Raw genomic sequence first — 22229 nt, 5'->3', positions numbered from 1 at the left:
AATTAATAGTTATAATATATAAGGTTATCTAAAATTTCATGAAAATGGTGCTGCAACTGGAGCCGTTTTTTAAATATCAAAAAACTTGTATATTTCTCACTTTTATAGAAAGTGGTTAAAATATGTGTGGCTGAAGATCCGTTCACCTCAACTCATCGTCGTGGCCAACATTTGTACCTCTCACGCTGTTGGTCGCTGATAAACATGTTGCGTACAGACCTGCATTTACAGGCCAACAAGGTGCAATTGACTCAAGAACTTAAGCTACTTGATCATTTCAAACACCGCCGTCAAATGTCAGAACGGTGTCAAGATATGGCAACAGTGGATAATCAATTTTCAAAGAAAATCATTTTCAGTGATGAGGCAGATTTTCACCTCAGTGGATTCATCGATAAGCACAATTTGGCAGTGTTTCTTCCAAAATGTGAATGGTCTTCGGTATTGTGATATGATAACGAAAATTTGTATGTTTGTTGATCCGACAGCAACTATTGAAGACCTAAAGTTTCAGAAAAATTCGAGTATTAACGGCATAGAACCTCAGCCTCAGCGTCATTAAAAATTTGGACAGTGAGATGAAGGTGTGCCGTTAAGGTTGCGGGGGGTATTTGGCCGATATTTTGTTCCATACTAATATAACCTAATAAAAAGAAATGACAATAATTTCTTAAATAATTTGTGTTTTATTCAAAATCAACATCGGCCCTTAAAATTTAACCACCTTTACAATACATCTGTATAAAGCACAGATTATACTTCATTTATTTGTTTTTCCAATATTTTTCCAAGCAGCTTTGTGTTTTGGTTAATGCGAAATAAAATGAATAATCCGAATTGTTTCAGACAGTCTCAAGTGTTTACAAAATTAATCCACGATAAGTGGAAAACTTTCTCGTGAATACAAAAGCAAAACTTCAGTTTTCGATTCGACGCCGTGAACAGCAATTTCGCGAAAGGATTTAGGTACGAAGTGTTTCAAAATGAAACTATTGCAAATATGGAAGCCGAATCGAATATTCGGCAAATGAGTCCTCGAAAAGCTGATTGAAGATTCACTTTGCTATAGCAAAATTTATGCTTAAAGTCTAAGTTTATTTTTGGATAAATGGATACGTGAACGAGCATAACTTCAAGAATTTCAAGAACTGCCAATTCATCCAGAAAACGTCACTGTTTGAAGGCCTGATTAAATCATTGGGTCCTACTTCTTCAAAAATAATGAAAATTGCAAAGTTACTGTAAATGGTGAGTGCTTCCACGATGAAAACAAATTCTATCTGTGCTAAAATTGGAAGATAAGGCTTAAATGAGATGTAATTTCAGCACGTGTAATAAAGAACTATTTGAGTTGTGAATTCTGTAAACAGTTAATTTCACGTTAGGGGTGGTTAATTGACCGCATAGATCGTGCAATTTAATGCCTCCAGACTGAGCTATATTAAAGCTCATAGTTATGTCTAAGGCGACAAGCTCGCTTCGATTAAAGTACTGGAAGCCAACATTGAACCATTTATAATTAAACTAAGCGGATAGACAAAATGAGGCACAGCCGCAGCTAACCGCATCATGAAATAATCTTCAAACATTAAATAATATCCACCGTACCGTTTTTAGTTTTGTTCAATCTCTTGTAACTCTTAAAAAATCACTTGTTTCTTAGTGGAAAATTGAATTTTTGTCTTTTAAATTTGTTTTCTTGATTTTAATTTGCTTCGAAAAACTCACTTACTGCTGGTACGCAAGTTTGTATAGGTTCTCCACCACTGGTCAGTGTTGTTATATATGTAGCTATATTTCAATCAGAATCCTTCCTATTAAAAAGTTGTTCATCACTTTGGATTTGAAAACACACAAATATACAAAGAAAAAAAGAATATAACTCAGTAAGAACTGGTAAGCAATTTATGTAGAAGAAGAAGAGAGTGTTTAAAGATGTGAAAACTTTCCATGTATAAGATAAAAAAAAAATTGATTTAAAGTTTTCTTTTTACTTTTAAACTTAATTTTTTTTAGTTTGTTTCTTGAGAATTTCAAATGACTTTGTAATGTTGTAGGTAGCAAAAATAATATCAAAAGTAAATTAGTTTTTCTATAGATGAAAATTCCCTTGATTTTATGGTGTAAGCTTTATCATTAAGTTTAGATAAAAACAAAAAAAATATAACGTATATTCTTAATGAAATCTGGGAAACGAATTTAAGTTAAGAGTTTTCATAGTTGTGCTTTAAATAAATTTCTAAACTGCTAATTTTAATATCTACAAAAATTATGCAATGTTTTTTTTTTGAGTTTTAAAAAATACATAGTTTTATAAAAATAAATACTCGTTTCATATACTTTCCATATATTCAATTCATAAACGATGTTTCACTTACCTGAAAGTAAAAAAAAAGAAAAATGCTTTAACATAATATAGAAAAATATAGTAATATAAAAACTAGCTGACCCGGCCACGCGTTGCTGTGGCTAACGTTTTTTGGTCATATTACATTGTTGTAAATTATTTAAGGGGAACGGTAGAAGCAAATTAGAAATGGGTAAAACAATGCTTTTTTAAATAGATGCCATCCAAAAAAAAAAACATGACAACCTTCAAAACTGATATTACAATGAAGTTATTATTTACGAAGGAAGACGGAAACGTTTAAGCTGGTATACAAATTGTATGGTTTGGGATTTGAAGGATAAGGACTCTAAATGAAAATCTAAATCACAAATGGACATTGTGGGCCTTGACACTTATTTATATACATTAAAAAAGCTAAACGAATTAAGAAAATGTAACCTTTTTAGAATCTGGAGGTATCATTGGAATATGTGGCCACTTTTCCTTTAAACTTTCCAGCTGCTTCCAAAATATTTCGAGTGATCTTTTTGATGACAAAACGTGTACCATTGCATTATTGAGGTGGTTTTAAATTACGCAGGAGAATAATATGTGAACCAATCTTTAATCGAGGATTATCTGGTAGCTTCTAGGTATATGCACTCAATTGAAAAATTCAATTTGATCGTCTGGTACCAACTATTGTATCTGGAAGTTACTTTCGTCAACATCAACAAAATAGCCCGAAGACTGAGCCAAAATACTCTGAATCAATTCATTATTTCTCTTAAGAACAATGCGGAAATTGTCTGGCTGTTTGAAAAGATATTTCGGACGAAAATCTATTTTACCTATTTGTTGTTAATTTTTTGTTTGGTTTTTAGTTTATTGTGAAAAAACTGTCAAATCTCAATCTCAAAATTTTATTGAATGCCGTTTTGAAAAGATATTTGAGTCGAAAATCACTTTTTACAAACTTGTATTGATTATTTTTTAGGTTTTTATTTTTTGTAAGAAAAAATTTGAGCCAAAAATCAATTTTTGACAATTTTTATTAATTTTGTTGTTTAGGTTTTCATTTTTTATAAAAAAAAACTGTCAATTCGATTTTTCTTAAAATTTTTATGAATTTTGACAACAATATTTATTAAAAGATAAAAGTAGTTTGAAGCCAATATCTCAAAGTTTTGAAAAGATATTTCGGACGAAAATCTATTTTACAAATTTGTTGTTAATTTTTTGTTTGGTTTTTAGTTTATTGTGAAAAAACTGTCAAATCTCAATCTCAAAATTTTATTGAATGCCGTTTTGAAAAGATATTTGAGTCGAAAATCACTTTTTACCAACTTTTATTAATTATTTTTTAGGTTTTTACTTTTTGTAAGAAAAACTGTCAATTCGATTTTTCTCAAAATTTTTCCGAACGTTAACAACGACTTTTCTTATGAGTTAAATAAGTTTGAAGCCATAATCTTAAGATTTCGAAAAGATATTTGAGCCAAAAATCAATTTTTGACAACTTTTATCAATTTTGTCGTTTAGATTTTTATTTTTTTTTTAAAACAGTCAATTCGATTTTTCTCAAAATCTTACCTGATGTTTAAAATTTTATTTTTCTCTGCACAAATTGGTTTGGAGATAAAATAATTTTGTATTCGTAAAATTTTTGATGTGACAAATTTTTTTGTGCAGTTTTTTTGATTTATGAAAAAACCCGTAATTGGATTTTTTCCAAAAAATATACTGGTATTACGTTAAAATATATTATATAAAATTTAAGTCAAGTCTCTAGCGTTTTTGGTCATAGGATATTTAGTGTTAACCAAAATTCTCATCTTTTTTTAAACTGCTATGGTAAAAAAAACACGCACGCAATTTTCTTGAGAGCCCTTTCTGCATCTTTCTGCCTTATTATCTGTATAAAAAAATTATTTGAAGTCGATATCTCTTCTGGTTCTTGAGCTATGGAAGACAAAAAAAAACGTCGGAAACGTTCGGAGGTACAAACGTACGTACACAAGCACGCAAAGACATATTTCTAAAAATCTTTTATTTCAAACTCTAGGGACCTTGAAACGCCGAAAAATGTCAACGCTTTTTATTCGACAAATCGGACCCATTACAATAACTTTCTATGGGAAGTGAATAATTTTACGATCATAAATTGAGATGTTAGCTATCCTATCTTTCAAGTTGGATCAAACTGCACACTGTGTACAAATTTAATTAAAATCAGTTAAGTAGTTTAGTAGTCCATCGCGGAAAAACCTCGTTACACGTAACTTATATATATTAAGAAGAAGAAAATATACAATAAAACGAAAACCCAATAAATCAGTACACACATGTGTACTTCATAAATTATTAAGTTAATTCTGTTTTTAATTAATATTACCAAGAGCATTAATAATTTGGTAGCCATTGTTTTTTTATTGCCATTCTTCTCAAAATAATTAAAATAATAATCTGTTTTATGTACATGACCCTGAAGGTGGATTATGTACTCATATAACAAACAAAAGAACACAAACATAATCTTGAAGAACTGATCCAACAAGTATACAAAATTAAATGACTTCCTTGATACCCTTAAAGGAATATTAAATTATACTATGTACTTGTGTACAAAGTAGCTTCTAATCAATAAAGTAATATTACACAAAAACAAATCGCAATTTGACACATAAAACCTTCCACCTTCCTTTTCCTTCAGAACTTATAAACAATTCATCCTGTCACATAATATGAATTTTTGCTAAGACCACACAACGTCATTGCATACAAAAAAGAAACCGCCTTGATGATTTGTTAAGTCCACTCTAGTAGCCGTTGTTATATAAATATACCCACACACTTAAGCTAGCAATATTTTTCTTTAGTATTTATATCCATGGGGGCTAAGCTTATAAATAAATGTCCTTAAGCTAGAAATTACTTTGTTGTTTACTTGTGTACGTATAAAAATGACTGTTGCGCGTTTTTGTCATTTCCTCTTTGTGAACATTGACCCTTCTTTAAGCTTTTGGCCTATAGAAGAATTCAGCTCAGCTTATACATACATATACCAAGAAGTTCATTTATTTAATGACCCATTCATTCAAAAAAGAAAAAAAAAATGTTATACTGCTTTCATTCAAAAACAACAACGAAAAAAAAAACAATTTAACTCTTGACGAGTCCTTTTTGTGATTGTAAGAAATTTTTTGATATATCCAAACATCCTTATGTATAGATGTATATAAAACTTGTACTGTGCGTGTAGCACGCAAAAATTCCTTGACAAATTCTTCATCTAGAGCTCTTGTGTTTGAAACGTTGTTGCTCTAAAGTACATACATATATGAATGTTCAAGTACATAAGTTTAAACATTAATTTCACGGGATGTTAAAGCAAAAGAATTCTTTTTGAAGAAAACCACAAAGTCAAAGGGACTTTATGAAGCTTTATAATACTCTAAATACTTAAATTTTAGTACATAATTCATAGCTTAAGTTAATAACATTGTTTGTTTTAACTTTTAACTGGTAAAAGAAATTTGAATTTTATTGTTTAAGAAACTTGTCAATGAAAAAGTGAAAAAGAGTTATTTTGAAAGAAATAAAAGGAAGTACCTTATTTTAAAATAAAAATGCAAATCCTTCCAAATGATTTCAAGTATTTTACGTCATAGAAATAAAAGCAGGATTTATATTTTACATGCGATATCTATCCAAGGATTTATTTGAGTAAAAACATACAATGGAGTGGTATTTATTTTAAAAACATTTGTATTTTATGAATCACTTGGAAGATTTTAGCTTAACATAATGTTATCTCGAACTTTTATGTTCAGGATTTATGCATAGAAACTAATTTTTGAAGCCTTGAGCAGAGAACAATAAAATAAAAAGTTATTCGGATTTAAACAAAATAACAATTTAGAAGCCAAAGTATTCAATTTTAAAGACGAATCAAACAGAACAGATATCTTGTCTAATTTATTAATCTTTTCCTAAACGATTTGCTTTCATTTAGATTAGCAATTTTATTTATCATAATTTATGAACTTCCCATAGGAAGGAAAGAAGGACGAACGATTTGTGAAATTGAAAATTTTGACATTTCTCGATGTTTCAAGGTCCCTAGAGTCAAAATAAAAGATTTTTAGAGAAATATCTGTGCATGCGTGTGTACGTATGTACGTTCGTGCGTCAGTACGTTCGTGCGTCAGTACGTTCGCGCGTTTTTTCGTCGTCAACAGCTTAGAAAAATACAGAAAGGATTCTCAAAAAAATTGAGTGGGTGGAGTTTTTAACATAGCAACTTAAAAAAAAGGTGAAAATTTTGGTAAACCCAAAATATCTCACGAGAGAGACTTCAATTAAATTTGTTATTATATATTGTTTCGCGATAACAAACAAATATATTTTTGGGAAATATTCCAATTAGAGTATTTTTTATAAATCAAAAAAACTGAAAAAAATATTTGTCACTTCATAAATTTTACGAACAAAAAATGATTTTACGTCCAAAATAATATTTTGTGCAACGAAGAATAACGTTTTTGACATCTGGTAAAATTTTGACATGTTTTTCGATTTGACATTTTTTTATATAAAATAAAAACCTAAAAAAGGCATCAATAAAAATTCGCAAAAATTGATTTTCAACTTAAATATCTTTTCAAAGCTTTGAGATATTATGTTCAACCTAATTGAAATCAAATGGGGTGGCGCAACAGTCCGTTGTGAACCAGGGCCTAGTGACTTACAACTCTCAACCATTCCTGTGTACGAGTACTGTTGTCAGGAATGGAAGGGACCTACAATTTAAGGCCGAATCCGAACGGCTAATTTTGAGAAAGCACTTTTTCATGACAAGAATTACTCTTGAAGGATTTGTCAATTCCTCGCAAGAGGTAGTACCCGCGAAAATTATTTTTTTTTTAAATTTAGCTGGCACAGGCAGGGATTGAACCCAAGACCCCTTGCATGACAATCCAACGCACTAACCATCATGCCACGGGTACTACTAATTACATCTTATAAAAAAATCGAATTGACAGTTTTCTTACAAAAAATAAAAACCTAAAACAAAATTAATAAAAAAAGGTAAAAATTGATTTTCGACTTTTATATCTTTTTAAAAATTAAAGATATTACCTTTAAACTTATTTCGTCTGGCAGAAAATAATGTTTTCGACATTCAGTAATTTTTTTATAAGAATCCAACGGTCCGTTTTTCATAAAAAAAATAAAACCTACAAAATATGGTATACTCAAATTTCGAAAAATTGATGTTCGGTTCACGATATCTCGTTAACAATAGAAGGTATTGACTTCAAATTAATTTTAACCATCAAGAACCAAGTTTTTTAACCCAACACGAAAACCTACATACTTTTAAGCAAGACAAATCGACAGACGGGATGGGAAGTTATCAGTGTGGGTCGCATTGCAGCCTCTTTTTTTACAATCATTTTGTGACTGGGAATCTAAATAATCGTCTGCCTTTTGTGAACAGGTTAAAGTTGTTTTTCGTCAGCTATCTCAAATTAGGTATCGTTCAATAAGCTTTTTCCAAACCCATCTAGCCTAGGACAGCCTACCCAACACGAGATTGACCGCAGTCAGTGTGCATAATAAAACACGAGTCTTATGACAACAGTAGCACCTCCCCTTTGTTTAAATATCTTCAAATTATTTTCGATTGCTAACTATTTTGTAATTTGTTGTTGTTGATTGATAACAATTTTGTAATTCTCTAAAAGTGTATTTTTGTATAGCAAACTTTAAACTTTTATCTTTTTTTATAGTTAGGCGATCCGGCATGTCTCAAAAAGACCTTTCTGTGAATCATCTCACCGAAGCCTTAAATGAATCATTCCTGTAACCATTTAAAAGGGTAAAGAGAAACTTCATTGGTGGCGTAAAGAACTAGAACCATTCAGAAAGAGTTGTCGCAAACTCTTCAATAGATCTAAGTACACTAGATCTCCTTCTGACTGGGACTTATACAAACAAGCTCTAAAGCAGTATAAACAAGAATTAAGGAAGAGTAAGAGGTCTTCTTGGAGAAACTATTGTGGTAAAATAGAAAATACTTCAGAAGCCTCAAGACTCAGGAAAATTCTCTCAAAATGTATAACAATACCCAGTTCTTTAAAGACAGAAGCAGGCACGTGGACTATCACAGATGAAGAATCTCTTAATCTGTTATTAGACACCCTCTTTCCAAGTAGCTCTAACATACTGAACGACTTAACATCAGAGTCTCAAGCTTCTACAAGCGATTTAGTTGATCTAATAATGCGGGAAAAACTGCAATGGGCCATAGACAGCTTTGATCCATATAAATCTCCAGGACCAAACGGAATTATTCCGGCCGAACTACAAAAATGCTCAGACATGATCATATTGACAAGCTGTTTAAGGTCGAGATATATTCCCAAAGCCTGGAGAATGGCAGAAGTAGTCTTCATTCCCAAAGCAGGGAAACCCTCACACGTTAACCCTAAAGATCTACGACCAATCAGCCTATCATCCTTAGTTCTTAAAACCTTGAAAAGATTGATTGAAATTTACATCAGACTTAACTTAAAACCATGTCTCATTTCCACAGCTCAACATGCTTACTCTAAGGGAAAATCAGTAGAATCAGCACTTCATTCGCTGGTACGTATGATTGAATATTCCCTCGAATACAAAGAATATAACCTTGTAGCGTTCCTAAATATTGAAGGAGCTTTCAACAACGTCAGGTGATCACAACAGCAATGGATTAGCTGAAATTAGAGACACCACTCATAGATCTTATAAGTCTCATGCTCAAAAGCAGGACATGAAAAGTTTTACTACCACCAGATCGGTGAATCGAGGCACCCCCCAAGGTGGGGTCCTTTCGTCTTTTTTATGGAAGATGGTAGTAAACGACCTACTTACACCATTGGAAGCAGAGGGTTTCAGGGTGATTGCCTATGCTGACGACATTGTAATATCCGTATCTGGGAAATACTCTAGGAACTCCTACAAAATGTTTTAAATAGGCTAACAAAATGGGCTAAGCAATGTGGCTTGGACGTCAACATAAAACAGAATTAATACTCTTTTCGAGAAGATATAAAATTCCTTAGATTAGCCCATCCAAGATTAAAGGAATACCATTAAGCTTTTCCGACCAAGCTAAATATTTAGGCCTTATTTTAGACAAAAAACTAAATTGGAAGACAAATATTGATGAGAGAGTAAAAAAGACTACTGTAGCGCTTTTTACTTGTAAAAAGGCCATAGGATCAAAATGGTGCTTCTCCCCAAAAATAACCCACTGGCTATACACTTCGGTAATCAGACCGATACTCATTTATGGAGTTGTCGTATGGTGAACCGCACTGGACAAGATGGTAAATATAAATAAGCTCAACAAAGCCAGCGGTCACCAGGTATTGCATCACAGGAGCACTTCGCTCAACACCAACCGAAGCACTGGAAGTGCTTTTAAACCTAACACCTCTTGACATCTTTTCCAAAATGGTGGCAGCCAACTCATGTGTGAGGCTTAGAGCCACCTCTCAATGGAACAGTAACAATACTGAACATACTACTATTCTACACAATTGCAGATCTATCCCAGGTCGCTTAGACTATACCACCACAAAAATGGTATTCGGTAAAAGCTTCCATGTGCCCATCCCTTCAAGATCATCCTGGGAAGAAGAGAGACCCCTGGAAGACAATGCGGTACACTTCTATACAGACGGTTCAACGACCGATCACGGAGTTGGAAGTGGTATCTATTCGGAACAACTGAATCTCAGTCTATCAAATAGACTTCCCAATCAATGTAGTATAGTCCAGGCAGAAGTAATGGCGATTTAAGAAGCACTATCCTGGCTCAAGGAAAACGTTATATCTTGCAAGGTTGTACGAATCTTCTCGGACAGCCAAGCCGCTCTTAAATCTCTCGCGTCTGTCTCCACAAACTCTCACATAGTCCACGATTGTCGCTCATCTCTAAATGAGATGACGGAACAGTTTAATATTCACCTCATTTAGTTGCCGGGCCATAGAGACCTTCCGGGAAATTGCAAAGCCGATGAGCTCGCCAAAAACGGAACACTTCTGCCTAATGTTAGACAAAAACATAACATAGGAACACCACTTGCTACACAAGTTGGTTGCCTAGCAACCAAGCAAATATGACCAAGCATAGACTTAAAACGGTCAAAAGGCTTGATATCCCTGAGTAGGCAAAGTATAAGCTCTACAATTGGAGTAAAAACAGGACACTGCCTAATACGAAGACATGCCCTGAGGCTAGGGGTCTACACAAATGACTTCTGTAGAAGCTTCATGGACGAGGAGGAAGAGGAAACGGTCCAAAACTTTCTATGTACATGTCCAGCACTCTCCAATAAAAGGAATAACTTTCTCGGTAATCCCTTCTTCGATAACACCAGTGAACTGGCAACGATTGACACAAAACGTCTCTTTAACTTTATTGAAAGTACGAAATGGTTTGTTTAAGTTCATTACTCTCCCATGAGTAACCTCATTAGTGGTATCACAATATACCCTTGAGGTCTAGGTGAGTCAATGACATTTGGACAGCTTCTCCAACCTAACCTAACCTAACCTAGGCGATCGGTTTTAAATATAATATTATTAAGACAATATTAATAATATGACAATTCAAATGACAGCTGAGTTTGATAGGTGTCAAATTATAGTGCTACCAACTTAAGACCACAGAAAAAAACTTTTATTTCGAAAAAACATAGATTGTTAGCGATATGGTAGTACCCGTGGCGTGATGGTTAGTGTGTTGGACTGTCATGCCAGAGGTCTTGGGTTCGATAACTGATTTAAAGTTTTTTTTCTTGCGAGGAATTGACAAATTCTTCAAGAGTAATTCTCGTTATGAAAAGTCCTTTCTCAAACTAGCCGTTCGGCTTAAATAAGTGGGTCCCCTCTATTTCTGACAACATTACACGCACACAGGATTGGTGTTGAGTTGTAAGTCACTAAGCCCTAGTTCTCAACTGACTGACTGGAAAAACCTTTAAAAAAGTAAAACAAAAATATTGTCCACAAACAGTTGCTAAATAAACATCTTTTTTAGGCATCAAGTTAAATTCAAAAACATAGTTTTTATTTTAAAATGAGGGTATTTTCTTCTTGCAGTTAAAATATCTCGATTTAATTATGCAAATTTATATACTTTAACTGACTTAATGTGCTAGACCCAATTTCTTTGGCCATTTCCTCCAAATCTATCATTTGTATCAAAACAAGTTTCATGATCCTTTCCATGTGTAGAATGACAAGAACTTCAAAGAGCACTTTAAAGTAGTTTCCAAAAAAATCACTGCTGTTAGTATTTTTGCTACTCTCCAAACTAGGGAACTTTTTAGAAATGCTCAAGGACCTAAGATACAAATGAACATACACCACCAAAGTTCATTTTTGTCTGGATTTGCTCCAAGTGAGTACCTTATCTTAGATCAGTCCAGAATTAGTCTTTCATTTATTAAGCTCTATGGTATCTGGCTTTGAACTAGTTTCAAACATCATTTGATATCTGTAAGCTCCCACTATGGAATTTGTTTGAGCATTCCAAATAATATAATTTAACTCAATTGACCTAATAAAAATTCGTCCTAGATACACAAATTGAATATAACCTTTCTATGTATATGTATTGATGCAACATTACTTTGTTCTCATCATTTTAAATGCGATGTCAAAATTCGATTTGTTTAAAAAAGAGCATTACATTATTTCAACTTCCCTTATTTTTATTTTACAAACAAAACAAAAATATCCTTAATTTCGTTCACAAACAGCATACCAGAGGCCGAGCATTTACCACACATCGTTACCATAAAACATTCGTCGTCTCCCAGTTTTAAGAGGTTTGGGTATAGGGCTTTGAGCCCTCACCGCCACCGTTGCAATTCATCGTATTACCATTGGGTTTTTGACCATAAATATCCCTGATATTTCTATACTATATACTATATGAATACAATACATATGTACAAAGCAATCATCATGCTGTTTCTGACATGAATTTTTAATAACTAAATAGAGTGCAGGGCACATAAAGTGTGCATCGTGGATGTAGAGGAAATGCAGTTCAATGGGTTTGCGCCGGAAAACATCGTATCAACGTTTCCATTTTCATTTTCCACCATCATCGTCATCGTCACAGGGGAAGGAATATAGGAACCTACTCGTAGGAATATCGGCAATCGGTAACCATTCGAATTGGCAATGTTCAAAGTGCCAGAGGCCAGAGGAGCGCCCATGAATGGCAAAAGCCATTTGCGTTGACCATGTCGGGATTAGGTGTTGAATTTAGGATACCTCAATTAGCAATGCGATCCGGATTAAAAGTTGTGTGTTGGCCTAGTGTTCCGCTCTGTGTCGTCGTTATTGTCGTTGTTGTCGTCGGAGTCGTCGTTCGTGGTGCTGTGGTTTGTTTTTGGTTTATAGGGCCTATTGGTTAATTTATGCATGTTCTAATTAATTATTTAATGTCTCTTGATGTAAAGGTATACAGGTAAGTTTGAAATGAACCCACATAAATATTTCTCGTTTAATTTTAAATACAAAAAAATGCCATCCTTAATTACTTCATGAATATTATGCAATTAGTTTGATGTGCCACAAAGTACACAAATAAACAAACTTCAAAATAAACCGAACACAATGCATACATAGATACTTTGATCAAGGCCTCTTACAAGAGTTTTTCATTAAAAATGTTAAAAAAAAAACAAAATCCAAAAAATTAAACTTGAATTTAAAATAGAAAACCATCTAGAATTTATAAACATCCAAACCTTTTAACACTCACCCACCTGACCCTCGAATTAGCTTTGGTAGAAATTTATTCACTTTCGCTTCAAACTTTTAAATTGACATTTCTAGGAATTGACATCCTTTTAAAACGAAAACCAACCCTCTTGTATCATATTGTTATCAACCTGAACCTCTCATGAACTTAATGTTGGGGTTGATATAATAAAGATCATTACGGTACTGTATCGCTTCTAGCAAAACGAAAATAAAAAGCAAATGAAGTCAGAAGATAAACCGAACTGAAGACTGAACTGAACTAAATTGAACGATGACTTTAACGTTTGTTTCCTTTTAGAAATATGTTGACATCCAGAAAAGTCTAAATGGCAATGTCCTTTGAATGAACTCATTATATACAAAAGTTTCCTTCCTGAGCATAGTATGTATTTGGATTTTGTGTATGTGTGTTTGTTTATAGCAATAATAGAGTACCGTTGTCTGTCTGTTTGAAACAAGCTGCAGGCTTGCACTACGAGTATATGTTATGCACGTATGTTCATCTTCAAACATAGACCAAATCTACACACCGGATATGCTGTTTTGAAATGAAACTTCCGTACGGAACGGAGGCATTTTGTCTTATTTCTCTGGATAGAAAGTGCTGCAGAAAGGAAACACAACATTCGCAACATCAAAACAGTTGCTTTTTAATTTTAAAATACGATTCTGTCAAAGTGTGACTGGTTTGAAAAAAAAGAACCATTAAAAATGTTTGTTTTTCGAAAATAAAAAAGAGTTCAAATCGTTTGAATGTTTGAGTGCCTCAGTCTAAAAATGAAAACATCAACGTTTTAATTTAATTCGCTTATATACAAAAACCTTAAGCACTTTATGATGTAGTTTTTGTCATATCGCTCATAGGCTCGTAGAACGTGCTTCTGTTCGTCTACTGAATTTCTATGAAATCGGATATGCATATTTTTGTGATTCTTCGGAGGGAACTGATTTTGTTTAAGAGACTAAGGGGAGTCTCTAGAATTTCCTACAACCTTAAAAAAAAAATATGTCCGAAAATATTATTATATAACCTTTAATTAATCGGTTTTCGAAGTAAAGCATTACAAAATTTATCATGAATTATAATCCCGACAACAACCATTTGCTTCATTTCAAAAACCCTGCAAAGCCATTTTTTTTAAAATACATTGCTTTGAATATATTGTAGACATTCACACACCGATGTTTCGAGAACAGAAATCATCTTGAATAAAAATAGGTACAAAAATGTAACTAATGGCAAAATTGATATTAATGATTTAAATTAGCAGACTTGTTTTTATAAATAAGGATTTTTGTTTTTGAAACGCTTTTAATTAAAAGAAACAGAACGCATATAATTCAATGTTAAAGCCAAGAATGTAGTTATGTTATAAAAACAAAGTTCATCATTATTTTATAAAAATGATTCTAAGGAAGTGACTGTCGCAGGTGGCTCGAAAAAATTCCAGCCGAAAGGCCCAATTTTTGCAGAAATTGGGGCCGCATGTCAGCAATTACACGCCGATGATTCACTTTCAACACGTCAATCGTTTCGGGCTTATAATTAGTGTCATATATGATTTTTTGTTTAAAATTTAAAAAAAAAGGCTGGGCTGCCCGTTTGTCAATATTTCCAAGAGTTATACAAAATATTAATAACAACCCTTATATATAAAAAAAAAAAACGTTTGAAGCCAATATCTTTCCTTGTTCCCAAAAAACTTGAGCCAAAAATCATTTTTTAATGTTTTTGTAATTTTTTTAAGAGAGTGGGACTTTTCTAAAAAAAAAAATAATGAAAAAGTATTTTCATATACAAAAGAAAAATTTTATTAAAAAACCGCTTATTGGATTTTTTTCCTAAAATATATTTGTTTGGTATGACGTTACAATATATTATATAAAATTTAATTCAAGTCTCTAGCGTCATTGGTTCGTGAGATATTTGGGCTTAGCCAAAATGTTCACCTTTTTTTTAAACTGCTATGGTTAAACAAACTACCTACGCAATTTCCTTGAGAGCCCTTTCTGCACCTTTATTCATTATTATCTGTATAACTAAATTTATTTGAAGTCGATATCTCTTCTGGTTCTTGAGCTATGGACGACGAAAAAACTGCGAAAGTACGGCCGTACGAACGTACGTACACACGTACGCACAAACATCTTTCTAAAAACCTTTTTTTTCGACTCTAGGGACCTTGAAACGTCGAGTAATGTCAAAATTTTCAATTTGTCAAATCGGACCCATTACAATAAACTTTTCAATGGATGAATTTAACAATTGGCAGGCTCCTTCAAATTCAACCATATGTCGAATCAGCTGATCTGTTAGATATCCAAAATTTCTTGGATACCTTTGGATTAATTTTTTGACATCCCAGCCGTTATGGGTCAGTAGTTGTTTCACAGGTAAAACACTAACAATAAGGTATCCGGATACTCTATTGGTCCGAGATTGAACGCAACCATTCAGTCGAAAACATTGCTTGCGAAGTTGAAACTTGATAATGAAATAAAGTGTTCATCTAAAAACGTAAAACACTGCTCAACAAAAATGTGTTTTTCCAGTAACCCATCAACAAAAACAATCCTTTTTAAAAGGAGTAAGTTGATGTGATTTCGAAACTTGCCTTAAGTTCTTCATGTCAGGATTTTAAAGCATGCCCTATGGCTTATTTGTTATGAGTCATCATTTGACTCTATATGAAGTTCTGAGAAGCATTTAATTTGAGGTTTGGTAGTTTTGAAAATTATACTTAAGAGTTAATTTGCAATGCTGATTTCAAATCCGAAGTTCAATTTCAACTATTTACTTAAATACCAAAATATCCATTTTCAATATTTTTGCAATATATTTCAAAAATTTGATTTTGTAGCTTCATTAAGGGAATAGATTCGTTTCAAAAACAAACATTACTGTCAAACCGGATTTGCTTTTATCTGTTAAAAACCTTTTTAGCATAGGTACATTGTTCGGCGTTTCTTTAAGTTTTATGTGATACAGTGGACATTTAACAATTTATGGATTATAGATTTGGAAAACCATCACAAATTTGAATGACAAAAAAAAACAATACTTCATTCATTTAGATAGCCTCAAAGAACTTTCTGTTTTCATAAATCAAAAAATAAAGAATAAATAAAGCTCTATAATTCGTATGCTTTAATATTTACTGAGTGTAATCCAAGAAACTTAAGTTGCTTTAAAATCCTTATATGTCCTTAACATAACATACAGACATACATACAAATTTTACTGTGTATGTACCTACGTACGCTGCATTACATAAAAAAAAAACCATACATTTATTCCTCAAGTTAAACAGAATTTATTGTAAATCTTAAAAGATTCAAAGCCAAAGGCGAATGCGACTTGGTTCCCGCGGATTATAACTTGTAATGTGTTCTCAATTTATGTATATTTACATATCTACGTGCCCTAAAAGCCACGGATCGAATTCGTATATATAATTATATTTGTCAAGCATATGTCACGTAACATATTGAAATTTCTTGAATATATACCAATACGAATGGTTATAAGTAATCTCTTCTAATGTAACGATTTTTCGAAATGTACGTTAACCAATATTTATGTTTAACTCCATCATGAAAATGTATAAATGTATATGTATGTGAATCAGAGACGAACATAATATTATATTTGTTCAAAATATCACAAACCCTTTTTCTGGAATATTGATTTTGAACAATGAATTTTATATGTTTATAAGAAATTAAAACCTTTCTATACCTTACTGTATACACAAAAATATCAGTTAAAAAAGCCAGAACTTAAATTACCTTACCTCAGGTGAATTTTATGGTAAAATCTAAACATTCTTTGTCGAATCACATGCGGTACCGCACCGCACATTCAAATGGAGTTTCAACACACACAAAAATACCACAATCCACAAGTACAAAATATTCTTTGATTTTCACGTAAGCATAATATCGAGTGTACCAAAACGTATTTTTTCCATATGAACATGTGTAACGAGATTATGGTGACCATTCCAATTTTATTCCATTGAAATTCAATAAAAAGTAAGAACAAATAAATTGTTTCGAAAGCTTTGTATTTTTAATTCTAAGTAGATTGGATTAGGTTGATTTAATTTGAACATTAGTTTTTAACAATAATTTGGTTTATACAATCAATATAATGAATTCCATTGCCGTCTGCCTGATTGACAACTAAATTTATAGCTTTTTATAGATTAAAAAAAGAAAATGCAGTTTAACATTAAAACGCTTCATTTAAAATTTGATCTCTATGTTTTAGTGCTGTTTTGAAATATGCATATAACTTTGAGACATCCATTTCCTGTAGAAGGCTTACGATTTCAGTATTTGAAGGAAAGTCACTGCCAATGATAAGACTTCTTATTTCTTTCAATATCGCATATCGTCCAAAAAAGTGAAAAAACAACCCTGCGCTCTTTGAAGTTGCATACAATCGGTAAGTCCTCACGGTGAGAAATGTAGTTTAGATTGAAGAGTTCTCCACTTAGCCGGAACATGCACGGAATTTGTTCGATGGTATATTTGTCGTGAAAGTAGTTTCTTTCCCGGAGAAAATCATACGCTGCAGTGAACTTTTGGCTTGCTTTGTGAATTTTTCTCTTGTGGTTGCATCCAGACAAGCTATTAAGGGATATAAAGCTGGTTTCCATGAGGCAAGGTTACTTTAGTTCAAGTCAACTACCACCTGCTCGGCTTGTTCTATCCAGTCTTTAAAACATCCACTTCGGGATTAGATTGTTTGAAGAACTACTTTCTTTAAGAGACGAGAACTTGGCATACCCAGAGCTTTGAGGATATAATCGACCTGCAGCTTGGGTGTTTTTATGATTAAGGCGATAAACCCGTTTTCAACATGATCATGCAGTTTGGCGTACTCGAAGAAAGGTGGAAAATCAGTTTTATTTTATTTAATCTGAGCAATTTTTCACTTGTTCATATTTCCGACCTCTCCACGCTTTTTTCTTATTATTAAAACATTGCTTCCATGCTAAATTCATAGCTGTTTTTGTCTTAACAAGTTTGTCAGTGTGATGTTTCTCCATTCTCAAGTTCTTAGTAAAGCAGACTCCTAGACTCCCTGTATTCTTTCACCAACTCTACTCTTTCACCATTATAGTGGCATTTCTCACTTGCAAACGATCTTCTTCCTCCATTCTTAAAAATCATCACTTGTACAATATTCAGTAAACTTCTTTATCATTCGCTGAAGTAACTGAGGAGTATACGCGAGCAGGAGAATGTCGTCAACGAAAAGAAGAGCTTTAATTTTAACGCCTGCGTACTCGATTCCTGCTGTTAATGGTTCGATTATATCTTCAATGAAGAGTGCAAACAAGCTTAGGCTGAGTGCACAACCTTTTCTAACTTCTGATTTGGTTTGGAACTACTGTGATGAGCATTGGCCATTCTACACTGATGCTTTGGTAGTCTTGTAGACATTTTACAATGCTGTAGAGAACTTAAGCGAAATTCCTATCTGGAAAAGCTTGTAAAATAGGGCATTGCGATCCACGGTATCAAAAGCAATTTTAAATGCAAAATGCAAATAGTTTCTTATAGCTCGATAGAAACGAGTCAGTAATAGAGCGAAGTGCAAAAATGTGATGGACGGTGGAGTATCCCGATCTAAAGCCAGCTTACAACTCACTGAGCAGATTATTAGAATTTATTCATTCTTTAAAACGACTGAGCAGGATCGATGTAAATATCTTATATCACGAGTTCAAAAACGAGATTCCTCTGCAATTTTTTGGAACTTTAGTGCTTTCCTTCTTGTGGATTGGGAAAATCAAGAAATCGCTGAACTGGTTTGGTATGTTTCCTTCCTGGTTGAATACTGCTGTTAGAGAAACAACAAGAGTATTTGTACCAAATCTGTAGAATTCTGCTTGTATACCTTCTGAGCTTGCTGAATTTTCATCCTTTTGGTTGTTTATTGATATGAAAACTTCTTCCTTTGAAATTGGTGTATCTAAAATATTATTTTTGAAGCCAGGTTTGGCAAACTGATTCAGAAACTTATTTGGCGCATCTGGGTTTAACAATTGCACGAAATATGTTTGCAGTCTATTTGAATAAAGTCCCGGAATAATATTGAATTTTGTGCCATTAAGTTTTCAGACCAGGTTCCAAATTTCAGACGACTTGTTAGACTTTTCAAGCTGATAAACAATGGTTTCGAAGCCTAGCATTATCAAAAATATGTCCCAAACTTATTTTCAGAAAGAAATGAGGTATGAACTAAAATTTTAAGCAAAATGAAAAAAAGACATGGTTTGCCTTGCCTAAAATTGGTAACAACTTTTAACTTGCAGCTCAATAATTTTATATTTTCGAAATTTTACAAACCAACTGCTGAAAAAAAACGTGTATATGTAATTTTAGAAATTATATCAAGAAAACTGACAAGGAATTTTCATAAAATTGTCATATTCTTTGGTTATTTCTAGAGGAAAAATGTGTCCTTGAGAAAAGCTGTTCACAACATTTTTATTAGTATCGTGTTGGTTTCATAGAAAGCTCTGTAAAATCTCCTAAGCCAACATGTTTTTGAGGCAGCAACATGAGCAGCAACTAACGCTATAAAAATGCATATCTATTGAAATTAAACTGTGAGTTCTTTGCGAGCCTTTGTTTTTGTAAATTGTAAGACTAAATAACAACATATTTAAGTTTTTTAAGCAGGCTCAACTAAGTTCTTTAATTAGACGAAAACAGACATAAGTTGTAATATTTGTTTGTTTTTTTTTTTTTTCATAAAGTAAGTGTCAACTAAAATAGCGCCATCTATTGCACATGAAGATCTACACAAGGTTATATTATAATCTACGAACAAATCACCTTTCTTCAGATCTAATTTCAATCAATTCATTTTACAAAATGCAAAAACAATTACTACAAATATTTTATCAACATGTCTTCTTTAAAATTGTATTTTTACATTAAGTTGATATTAGTTCTGATCTCAAATTTCGCTAAGTTTTTAACAATTTAGTAATAAATAATTCTCATAAAACACGCCTTATATCGTCTATTAAAGATTTAAAAAATTAAATTGTACAACAAAACGGTAATAATTTAAAAAGCATTTTTCACGGGTACTACCTCTTGACATCTTCCAAGAGTAATTCTTGTCATAAACTATAGGATTCGTCTATCCCTGACGTTACTCACAAAAAAAATGGTTGATAGTTGTAAGCCTTGGTTCTCAATGAACTGTTGAGCCACCTAACTAATGTTCTTCATTTCATTTAAAACTTATCAATCTACCAAATTTTAACATTCTCCAAATGTTACTCTATAACAATATTCTTGAAATAGTAAACTCTAATTAAGGGCTTCACTTTTGTGACTTTTTTCCTTACTGACAAGAGTTTTTTAGGATCCTTAAAATATTGTATCTCAGGAACGAAATTATAGAGAAAACCAAAGAAAACACCTGAGTTGGTCACCTTATCAATAATTTGAGTAATATTTTCCCCTTCATTGCCACCATCACCACAATCATCTACAAAATACTCTGTGCACTGTAACCGAGAACAATTAATTAAAAATTATTCAATCCCAAGTTCCCCATACAATTATCCGACAAAGTCTCTGCTCTCCGGCATGCTGCGGCTGACTATACGTATACGGCCCTATGGTACACAGTCTTTTATAGGTAAGGTAGTTATACTCGCAGGAGGTATGTTTTGTAGGTAAGTTGAGGTTCATATGCGTTCCGCGATAATTATAACGTGTTCATATAGTCGCATGGAATGGAGGTACATCCCAAGGGCCATTAAGTTCCATTTCTGGTTGCAGGAAAAGTTATTAATTTTTACAAATATTCTCCTACTTTAAATAGAACGTGAAAAGTATGTTTATGCTCGTGTGTATTTGTGTAATCCTTCATAATTTCTTGTTGTTGTTGTCGCTTCTGTATAGATAAAGGATTTTTCCAGTGCACAAAACAGTAAGTAGGTAGTTTAAGTTTTAACGTAGGTAGGCGTAGGGACTTGGCAGGCAGTCAGCATCATTCATCACTCTTCCCAGGAGAAAGATGATAATTATTATTGTAGTTGTTGGACTTATTTCTTTCATTGGAGCTGTGATATTATGAGTATGAAATAAATCCCAATGCACATGATGACGTTAACGACACACCAACTGACGCTACGCACGTCACGTACGTATAATAACTGTAAAGTGCATATAGTGTGAATGTGCAGTAGATTTACCTACATTTAACTGCAAGTGGCCATTTCCATTTGCCACGAATTGAAAAACAACAAAATAAAAATTGAGGGAAAGCAAAAAAAGAAAAATGTGTGGAAATGAAAATGGAACGGATGTGAGTTATTTTCCTTTTGCCAAATAATAATAAAGTTTTATATGGGATTTATATTGCACTAGATTTGGTTTTTGATTGAAGAATGGAAAAATAAACTTTATGATTGTTGGAATGTATGTATTTTGTAGTTATACATGTTCAAATGTATGTATTGTAAATTGTATACGTACAAATGTTCTATAAAAGTTGATTTTGTATCCTTTTGGGAGTGGATTTAAATTAAAAATATTTATGTTGGTACACTATGAGCTTACCAATTTTTAAAATGTGGAAGTTTTTCGTTGTTGTTATTTTGTTGGTGTTTATTTTCTGTAAATTGTGGATTTGTTATTTGTTTTGATTCAGTTTTCAACTATTAACTTTTTTTCAACGTTAATTAATCCAATTCATTTAACTTAGCACACGAAGAGAGTATCTAATAATATACATATATACAGTGTTGGCCAAAACATTCAGAAAATTAATAACTTAAACAAATCATGTGTATTTTTTCTCTAACGTTTAATAAATTATGTATTTACTTCTAAATAGACCACAAGAGAAAATAATTTAATTTTTATAAAGGTTCATTAAAAATGACATAAGTACGCCAGTTAACCCAATCTTTTATTGCTATCTTTCGTTTTTCTTATTAATAGAGAAAAGTTAGTCCGTTGTCTACAAAATCCATTGCTCATATTAAAGGTGATGGCAAACGAGTGCAGTTGATTCTAT

At 32.6% G+C, this 22229-nt stretch overlaps 2 protein-coding genes across 4 annotated transcripts in view; one reads left to right on the top strand and one right to left on the bottom strand.

Annotated features, from left to right (window-relative positions):
- The window catches only part of LOC129952066 (sodium channel protein 60E), a 362037-nt gene that overhangs the window by 224322 nt on the left and 115486 nt on the right, over positions 1-22229 (top strand). The window lies entirely within an intron of this gene.
- LOC129952068 (mitochondrial thiamine pyrophosphate carrier-like) overlaps positions 1-22229 on the bottom strand; it is a 151195-nt gene that overhangs the window by 56608 nt on the left and 72358 nt on the right. Inside the window, exon 1 of one of the 2 annotated variants that reach the window (XM_056064496.1) lies at positions 2306-2366. The exons of the other annotated variant lie outside the window; for it this stretch is intronic. The gene's annotated coding sequence lies outside the window, so the exon portion shown is untranslated. Of the gene's footprint in view, positions 1-2305; positions 2367-22229 lie in introns of those variants that run through there. 2 annotated transcript variants of the gene reach the window in all.

This window comes from Eupeodes corollae, chromosome 3, assembly GCF_945859685.1.
Source record: "Eupeodes corollae chromosome 3, idEupCoro1.1, whole genome shotgun sequence".
Classification (NCBI taxonomy): Eukaryota; Metazoa; Arthropoda; class Insecta; order Diptera; family Syrphidae; genus Eupeodes; species Eupeodes corollae.
Note: the sequence above shows the minus strand (reverse complement) of the source record. Positions and strands in the feature narration are given on the sequence as shown.